Below are 10,628 nucleotides of genomic sequence, written 5' to 3' on the forward strand. Positions count from 1 at the left end.
TAACCAGCCAAGTAGCTCCTACTGATCTCATGTCACGAGAGTAGCTCTGGAATTAGTAATCATTCATGCCGTGGTACTGGTTTCTTTGCAGCTGATTTTCTCTGCACAGTGGACGTAAAGATGCTTATTTGGCATTGTAAAGATATCTCCCAGCTCAAGCACATGAATCTGCATGCATGCGAGCGGTACAGTTCTTCTATCCAGTGGTCTTTCGCTACTATCTCCATAGCAAAATAGACGTTTTTGTAGGCTAAAATAGCCTACCAAAACGTTTTACTTTTGGTACAGAGGTAGTACTTGTAAATTAATGCCCACCATAAAAAACGTAAAGATAACTATGTTCTTTCAGATAGAAATGCATTAAATCATTTCTATATACAATGTCTGCAACAAATATGGGAGTCACCCGGTTTGCATTGAACTTACGAAACAACTTTGGCCCTGAGATATTCGTCGCATATCGGATCCTATAAATACCATGCTCAGTTAATAGCTTAAGGGCATGTTTGGATCACAGTAGGGAGCAGTATTACCAATTTTTTTGGCGTTGATTGATGGTGTTGGCTTACGTTTTGATGATAACAAGGTTTTTTTTTGTATGGCTCCTGTATGAGAGGCTGACATACGGGCTCGACCATGTTGAAACAACCCAACATATAGCAAGCAAGGTGCCCGAAGAATCAACGAAAAAATATTGCCCTTGCTTCTCATGAACATTCTCGTCTTGCAAGGACCAAATTAAGGGACCATGTTAAAATTTGCCCCAAATTAAAGAACACAATCCAAGTACGTGGGTGGCCGCCGAGGCTGATTTTTTGACATTTTATCATTTTTTTAAGTCATAGATGTAAACATTCAACACATGCATGCCAATAATCCCACTTTTTTTATCATGGAAATGGTACTACTATGACAGAGATTCATTTCATTTTTGCAGAATTTTCCCATATGTGTTTTTCCTCTCTCTTTTTTTGTGGCTGAGCTTTTCCTTGTAGTTTCAGACCAAAAATCGAGCTATGCACGCAGAAGCAAAAAAGATAAACTCCCACATGATTACTCAGAAAAAGGAAAAAAAATGACAGACAATGCTCACATTTGGATTGTAGTGTGCACACATGAAGTCTGAGGGTTGACAGTCTTCCTGAAATTAGGCGACTTTTCAGTTTTACGATAGTGGGTGTATAGAAGAAGTGAAGTGTGACTTAGATTGTGTATTGGATGTGGTATACGTATACTCCATATGTCTCTATGCACGTGTTTGTAGTACACCTTAGACACTATATATTGGTGGTAGAGGTTGACTATATTTTTTGTCAGTCTATTTTTATTTTTCCGTCTTTCTTCTTTTTCTTTCTTGTAAATCATTTTGACTTGTTTTCAAGTGTTAAACACCCGTCACCATGCCTCAAGCGTCCGCTCAAACAAGAGCTCCTGTTGGATTATTTACATCATGTGAAAAGCACAGGAAAGCAATCCTTTTTAGAGAAATGGGAGAAGTCCTTTTGATTTTCCTCCCTTTGAAATTCGATTGGAGCAAATGAGAAGACCTAGAGGCATTCTCGTCAGTTTCTTGGGCTCCCACTGAAAATCCATGACTGCCAGCCCTGCCGAGCAAAACCGAAATCCCAATCAACTCGTATATGGATTGTATGGGCTCATTATATCTAGCAGCAACAAGTTCCAAAGTCTATGAATTGTATGAGATATGGGCTCGACATGTGCGAGAAGCAGCACAAAAGAACAGATCAGTGTTGCGCTTATTCACGATACCACCCATTCCCCGAACAACGTTGCAATTTGCAAATGACAACCGGTGCTAGAGGGCAAGCTAGTAGCTACTCCAATGTTGCGTAAGAGCTATAACAAATATCCAACTTACTTTTATATATGCATCGATATAATTAAGTGGCACATGTGTAGCTACACTGGGAAATCTACAAGCCGTACAAAATAGTAGATGGATAGGAGGCCAACAACATCTAACTTCAATTTTGCGGCCTTTTAGTGCTGCCAACCAAGTAGTACTCTCACATCACAAGAGTAGCTCTCGAATTAGTCATTCGTTCATAATGCTAAACATTTGACCCAATTTACCTACAGTTGGTTTTCTCTGGACATTGGATGTAAAGAAGCACATTTGGTAGAGTGAAGTAATCTCCAACTCAAGCACATGAACCTTGCCGACCGAGTAAGCCCATTGCGTGGGGCTCTTTTGATGGCTGGCTAGCGGTGTCGTTGCCAACACAGATGCAGATACTACCGTTGAAATGGGTAATTCATGTTGAACATCTTCTCCGAGTGCATGATTAGGGGAGGTTATTTATCAAGGTGGCCGTGTTTTCTTTGCGATTCCATCTCCAAGTGCATTCTGGCTGTAACTGTGCCTTGCTCTTTGGTTCTGGCGGCCTGGGATGACATCATGGTACGTCTATGGAAATCTTGTTCCGCTGATATTGCCTTCTACCAGGGAAAGCTCTATTTGGTCTTGCATAACGCTACAGACATTTTCTCCTATGAATTTGAAGAGGATTGCGAGAGAGTGAGGCTCACTGTGTTTCGGAAGTGTCTGATAGAGTTTCGTCCGACGGTTAAGGATTGTCCGGCAAAGATGTGCAACTTGGTGGAATGGCGTAAAACATTACTGGTGGTCATCAGATACATCAGTGGTCACCATGACTGGTTAAATGTTCTTAAAGTTGGAGTGTTTTCCATGGACTTCAGCACAAAACCTCACATATCCACTGAGATGAGTAGATTGGATGGCAATTGTCTCTTCATCAGTTCACCAGAGGTTTCAAACCCAGTCAACGGGATCAAAACTAGGGTAAAGGTTGAATGTTACACGGTTTTGATAGTTTAGGGTTGAAATCTAGGCGGTTGAAGTTCAGGGTTGTTTCCTAGACTTTAGTGACAATTCAACGTTGTAATATGGACTTCTCTCCATCTGTTTGGATAGAGTTTGTGTTCTCTTAGGACCAACTTTTTGGATCTGTTGAGTTTATATGGGTGTGGCATGTTGTTATTCTTGGTTTAATTTTTGTGGAATTGGAATCCTTACTTGGTGATACGGTGAACAAACTTTTTGCTGTTTTTCTTGGTTTAATTTCTCGTGGAATTGAAACCGTTTAATCTTTAATGTTGTTTCATAAGCACTAAATTTGGTTTCCTCCTATCACAATGTTTTGCTCCATTAGAAGTCATAAATTATTCCATGTGTACTTGTATTGTCCATGGTGCACTGTTCTTCTCCCTCTAACTACCGTTTTTTGCAGTAGAAGCCATGGATTTGAATAGATTCAGGGTCTTGTATAGGAGAATGATTATGTACAACTAGGGATATCATTTACATGCTAGTTTATTATTTGGAGACAAAGCATGGTATTTCGGATAAATTTACACACTACGGTTTAGATATTTTAGTTAAAACTTGTGTACACTTGTTTCAAATGCACTACTTAAGCTATGAGACAGAAGAAAATACAATGCATGGTTACCGTCTCCCGCGGTAAATAAAATGGCTAAGTTCCAACTGTATTGCCCAAAGAATTGGTATCTCACTTGGTTTGACCGCTTGCAGGCTTACTGCTACTGGCGCAGGTTAGATTCCGACCACACACGACAGTCTTCAGCCTGCCGAGAGATCCAACCCAGTTGGGCCATGAAGGGTTCAGCCTGCCGAGAGATCCCGATGGAATAGGTCACACGAGTAGTGCATAGGGTTTCTGTGAAAATCGCCGCGAGACTAAATTGTGGCTAACTCATCCTTGGATGTTGTATGAGTACCTTCAAAAACTTTACAAGTATATGGATGTATGGGCTATAGGTCAGATATCCCCGAGTCAGAGCAGTAGATGGACAAACTGTGTTGCACTCATTCACGATACCACCCATTCCCATTCCCGTTCCCAAGCTATATGTATAGGAGAAATTGGCTATATTGATGCAAACAACTACTAGTGATAGAGGGCGAGCTAGCTATCCACTGTTGGCCTCAAGAGATACTAGCAAACGCCCAGCATTTACCTATATATGTGCGCTGATGAAGTGTCAATTGGGTGGCACAAGTGTAATCGCACCGGAGAGAATATAAAAGTCGTACAAAATAGTAGATATGGATAGATACCAACAACAACCAACTTAAATTCTACCGCCTCTTGATTTAACCAGCCAAGTAGCTCGTACCGATCTCATGTCACGAGAGTAGCTCTGGAACTAGTAATCATTCATACCATGGTACTGATTTTTTCTGCAGCTGGTCTTCTCTGGACAGTATGTAAAGATGCTCATTATTTGGCATTTGTAAAGATATCTCCAACTCAAGCACATGAATCCGCATGCATGGGAGGGGTACAGTGTACCTGCCTCTTTCCACTAGGGCGAGTAATATTAGATGATCAAGAGGCCAGGCTACTCTTCCGCTACTTGTAATTTAATACCCACTGTAAAAAACATAAACATAACTATGTTCCCTCAAATAGAAATGGATTAAATCATCTCTATGTATAACGTCTACAACGAACATGTGAGTCACCAGTTTCCATTGAACTTATGAAACAACTTTGGCCCCAAGATATTTGTTGCATATCAGATCTTATCAAAAAAAATAGAAAAAGAAGATGACCCCGGCCTCTGCATCTGGGCGACGTATACGGCCACTTTATTAATTATTTTCACAAGACCTTACAAAGTCATACAACAGTAAGACTAAAGACGCCGTCTAAGCAATAAACTGTCGCTACACCTATCCAGTTGATGAAGGGGCGCAGATAGCCTGGGCCTAATACCAAACAGACATCGCAGCCAAGCCTAACATCTAAGACCTGAGACCCCAACCTAGCCACTTGCCGAGTCTGGGGCACACACACAGGTCCGGCGTGCTCTCAGAGGCCGCCGCCGCCAACTGCCACCGCTCCATCTTCAGACCTTTACTGATGCATCAACCTTGCTCGGTCTAGCTACCGTCGACGCCACCACGGCGCCCAACGGCACCTCCTCCCTGCGCGCAAACAACTGAGCACGTCGCGGTTGCCACTGATACACCTCAGTGCCATGCTGCCAAGTACCACCAGCCGACACAGCTTGAAGTCCTTGGAAGATCTGTGGTGCGTAGCACCTGCCGACCAGGCATGACTAGCACATGTCGGTCAGGCATGACTTGACATCTCCACCGAAGCTCCGTGCAAGACGAAACCGCTCCACCTCCTGCCTCTGACTTCCAGTGCTGCTCCACAAACGATGCTCCTAAGAGAGAAACGACACCGTAGTGCCGCCATCGTCTGATCTGGCACACCAGATACTAGAGTTTCCCCCGGAGCAGCACGAGTAAGTCGACAGTAGTTACACGACGATGCCTCCATCAAGGTAACGGCGAAAACGCCGCCATCGCCTGCCGTCGGTTCGGTTTTCACCGGCAACCATGTTTCCCCGACTCGTAGCCGGGACTAGATGACGGATCTGGAGATCCGACCACCCAGCATCAGGCCGACCACCTCCGACGGAGGAGATGACCACCACCGCCATGTCCCGCCTCCATGCCGAGAAGGGCCGTCGCACTCCACCGACGTCAGTAGCTGCACATCAATAGCACAGCCACCAATAGCACATCACGAGCACCCCGGGGATGCCACCCCGACCTGCCTCGGCGCCGATCCAGAAGGCCGAGCGCAAGCAACAAGACGAATCCGACGAGCAACCAGCAAAACCGCATACACGACGGATGCCAGCCCAAAGGGGATCTCGCCCAACTCTGCCTAGCACAGGTGCCACCGCCCCCGCGTCATCCAGATCCGGCAGATCGACCACCGGCCGCCATAACCATCACCAGCACGTAACCCGCCTCGTGCAGCCCTCCACGCCCGCCACCGTGGCAGCCCAGCGTCGTCGCGCCCCGCACAGCGTCGCGTTCCGCCCAGGGTAGATCGCCCCACGGCGATCCGGCCTCGTGAAAAGGATAAAGCGCCCCGCCGTCGCCATGCTGAGCGGGCTTCGCCCGCCGGCACGCCCTGGCGGCGGCGAGGGGAGGGATGGGGAGAAGGTCGCGGTTCGGCGGCGGCTAGGGTTTCCTCCCCTGCCGCCCGTGGGACCGCCAGAGGAGGAGCGCCAGAGATTGGAACTTAATTAATAGCTTCTGTGGCAAACGCCACAAAATCAACCACAACATACCCTAAAAAAAATCAACCACGACATAAAGGAGCGACAGCAAGCCTGAACCTTTTGCCTTACCGTGCCAAGCCTGATGCCAGAGGAGACCTCTCGTGGAGCCCCTTCCTCTCTACTCTGAACTTGTAATCTGTCAAACTTTTGCTCTTGCAAAAATGTTTTGGCGGTAGCATGTTTATCCCTGTACTTTGGGTTCTTCTGCTGCTTTTTTCAGTGGAATGAGAAATATATTCAGATAGGGCAGGTTGTCCCTCCGGTGATTTCCTCAAAAAAGAAAAGGCTGGGCCATGTTTGGATCACAATAGCGAGCAGCCCTAGCAAAAATTTTGCGTTTTTTTTGCGGGAAAAAACTTTCAATCTATTCATCTTCAATAGTGGTAGTACAACGAACATTAAAAATAATAATAAATTTGTTTACGTTGATTGATGGTGTTGGATTGTGTTTGGATGGAAATCGGCATTTTTGTATGGCTCTAGAGAGGCTGACATCTGGACTCGACCAGGTCGAAACTACCAAACTTATACATGTGAGGTACAACTCATCCGAGCAATCAGCCAAAAATTCTCGCCCTTACTTCTCACGAACATTCTTGTCATGAAAGGCACAAAGAACGACATCCAAGTACGCAGGCAGCCCTCCGAGGATGATTTTCAACATTTTATCATTATTTTTAGTCATAGATGTAAAAAGTCAACACATGCATGACAATATTCTCACTTTTTTTTTGTAATGGAAGTGATGACAGAATTTCATTTGCTTTGCAGAATTGTCATGGATGTGTATTTTTCCTGTAGTAAATCTAACTTCAAACCAAAATTCAAGCTATACATGCATAACCAAAAAGATAGACTCCCATATGATTACTCAGGAAAAAAAAATGAAGACACTGTTCACAGTTGTATTTTTTAGCATGCGCACATGACGTCTGAGGGTCTTCTGAAATGAGGCAACTTTTGAGTTTTAGGTCAGTGGGGGCATAGAAAAAGTGTCAGTTGGAGTGTTCACTGAGTGTGGTGCGTGTATTTGCACGACACCTTCTCATCAGACGCCATATATTAGTCTTAGATTAGAGGTTACCATATTTTTTTATTACTCAACATTTATTTTGTCTTGTTTATTTTTGCAGTAAATCATTTTGATTTTTAAGTGTTAAGACACCCACGGGAAAGCAATTTTTTTTGACACAATACAGACGCAGATGCCCATACATACACACATACACTCATTCCTATGAATGCACATACACATCCTACGCCTATGAGCATCTTCGATGGACTGTGCTAACGCATCATCTCGAGATTGACAAAGTGGTCACAGAGGAATGAGAGAGGTCGCTTTGAGTTTTTACTGGATAGTTTATGATTCGGAGATGAGCATGGTGTTTCGGATGGATATATAAGCCCTAACTTGTGTACACTAGTTTATTTGTTTTACACCCTTTTTTTAGTGTACACTAGTTTTAAATGCACTACTTGAGCTATTGTACTCCTATGAGAGAAAAATATATGAGACGTGCTTCCCCTCTCCAACGGTAAATAAAATTGATAAGCCCCAATTATATTGCACAAAGAAGTTCTTTGTTTGTACGAGGCTCTGAGGCAATCGTAAACCCTAGCCGCCTCCCACCCACCGCCAAGGCGTGACGGCAGTGGGGAGGACCGGTCGAGGGACAACTTGTTGGGAAAGTTTTGGAGGACTTGGAGGGATGATGCGGTCCGAGCAGGAGATTATGTTTCGAGCCTCTATCAGGCGGTGCTCGGCGGTTATGTTGGTGAATCCGATGACAACCAGACGGATCCAGTGTGGTGAGCTTCTATGGCGACCCGGCCTAGCTAGGCCACCGAAGAAGATGGTGGCAGTGCAAGACCCTGGATGATGATGAGTTCGATCTCAGATCCAGACTTGGTGTACATTGGCGTGGAAAATTTGTCTCAGCCGTTTGTTTTGTTTGCCGACTGTGCCTTGTTCGCCGCGAAGCACTGTCGACAACATTACCTCGTTTTGGTAAACCCGTGGTTACTGAGTGGTACTCTTGAGTATATTAGTTTGCCGAGTGCCCACGGTTTGGCTCACAACGAAAAGCCGGACACCTGGCGCCAGGGAAATTCCAGTAGTGAGAAGAGAGCACTAATAAATTGTGTATGGTACGGAACCAAGCTCCTCCAGAATCCATTCTGGGAGTTGTATCGGATGAGATTCCTGAACTCTTTTAATTAAGAGTTAAGCTTGAGTTAAAAAAAGTAGTAGACAAATGATTATGTACTTTAGAGATACCGTTTCCTGGCTAGTCTGTGATTTGAAGACGAAACATTGTGTTTCAGACGGATATATACACTCTAATTTAGACATTTAGTTAAGAGTATACTAGTTTTTTTTTTAGAATTTTCATAGAATCGTGTGGACTAGTTTCAAATGCACTTCTTAAGCTATGGTACTCCTATGTGACAGAAAAATAAATAACATATGTTTCCTGTCCCCAACAGTAAATAAATTTGGTAAACTCCAATTATATTGCACAAAGAAGTTTTAGCCCACATTGTTTGCCCACTTACAGGCTTTGCAGCTCACTTGGATTCAGCACAACTGTTATCTGATCTTTTAACCTGTCTAAACTAACAGGGCCATGGGGAGTTCACCCTGCCGAGAGATTCCGACGGACAAGATCCAACGAGCGGTGTAGAGGGGAATCCACCAAATTCGTTGTGAAACCAAATTGCCTTCAACCCATCTTTGGACACTTTATGGACTCATTATCTACCTTAAAAAGCTCCAGAAGTATATGGCCATATGGGCTATTGCCTTGACATCCCAGGGTCGTAGCAACCAATTCATACATTGTGTTGCCCTCATTCATGATACCACCCATTCCCAAACAAAGTTGCATACCATACACGTGTATGAGAAATTGGTGGGATTGACAAACAATTCTACTAGCTAGTGATAGAGGGCAAGCTAGCTACTCCAATGTTGGGCACAAGAGCTAGAAAACATCCAGCACTACTTATATATGTGATGCACCGACCAATGAAGTGTGAATTCAGTGGCACAAGTGTAACCGCACTAGAGAATCTAAAAGTCGTACTGTACTAAATAGTAGATGGATAGAGTCCAACAACAACCAACTTAAATTATGCCGCCCCTCCATGTAACCAACCGAGTAGCTCGTGTGGAACTCACGTCACATGAGTAGCTCTGGAGTTATTAATTCACATGAGTAGCTCTGGAGTTATTAATTCATTCAAGCTATGGTACTGGTTTGCGGTGATCTATCTACAACTGGTCTTCTCTCAAAGTGGATTTAGGGCATCTTCAGCCGTTGGCCCCCCCAAGACGCATAAAAATCGTCACCTGGGGGCGAACCGGCGATACAATCGGCGCTGGGGCGGTTTTGCGCCCAGTCGTCGCTCCCAGCTCGTCCCAGGCGTCGAAATTGGCCCACTTTGCAGCCCAATTTCGGCGAATAAAGGACTCATATGGGCGAGAATAGGCCCATATTCAGCATGGTTTCGCCGTGTCTCGGCGTTCAATTATCAACACAATTATTTTTTATCACATATTTCATCACAGAAAAATCAAATACTTCAACAAAATAGTACAACAACAAATAGTTCAATACAAATTATATAGTTCAACAAATAAAAACTTGTATTTCATCACACGACGTCCCCCTTGAGCCTCCATAGGTGCTCAATCAGATCTTTCTGCAGTTGATGATGCACCTGTGGGTCTCGGATCTCCTGACGCATACTAAGATAGGCAGTCCAAGTTGCCGGTAGCTGGTGATCAACTTCGGCTAGAGGACCCTGCCTGTAGTATGGTTCAGTGTCAAACACTGGGTCTTCTTGCTTGCTCTCGATGATCATGTTGTGCAAGATGACATAGCAAGTCATAATCTCCCACATTTGATCTTTGGACCAGGTCTGAGCGGGGTACCGAACAATAGCGAATCGAGATTGGAGCACACCAAATGCCCGCTCGACATCCTTCCTGCAAGCCTCCTGAACTTTCGCAAACCAGGCGTTCTTGCCTCCTGCCGCAGGTTTTAAGATCGTCTTCACAAATGTCGACCATCTCGGATAGATGCCATATGCTAGGTAGTACCCCTTGTTGTATTGGTGCCCATTGATCTCGAAGTTCACCGGAGGAGAATGGCCCTCAACGAGCTTGGCAAAAACAGGAGAGCACTGCAGCACGTTGATGTCATTGTGAGTTCCTGGCATACCAAAGAAGGAGTGCCAAATCCAAAGGTCCTGTGTGGCTACCGCCTCAAGCACCACACTGCAACCACCTTTGGCGCCTTTGTACATCCCCTGCCAACCAAATGGGCAATTCTTCCATTTCCAATGCATGCAGTCGATGCTTCCAAGCATCCCAGGAAATCCTCTTGCTGCATTCTGGGCTAGGATCCGAGCAGTGTCTTCCGCATTGGGTGTTCTCAAGTATTGTGGCCCAAACACTGCCATCACTG

This window comes from Triticum urartu, chromosome 1 (assembly GCF_003073215.2).
Source record: "Triticum urartu cultivar G1812 chromosome 1, Tu2.1, whole genome shotgun sequence".
Lineage (NCBI taxonomy): Eukaryota > Viridiplantae > Streptophyta > Magnoliopsida > Poales > Poaceae > Triticum > Triticum urartu.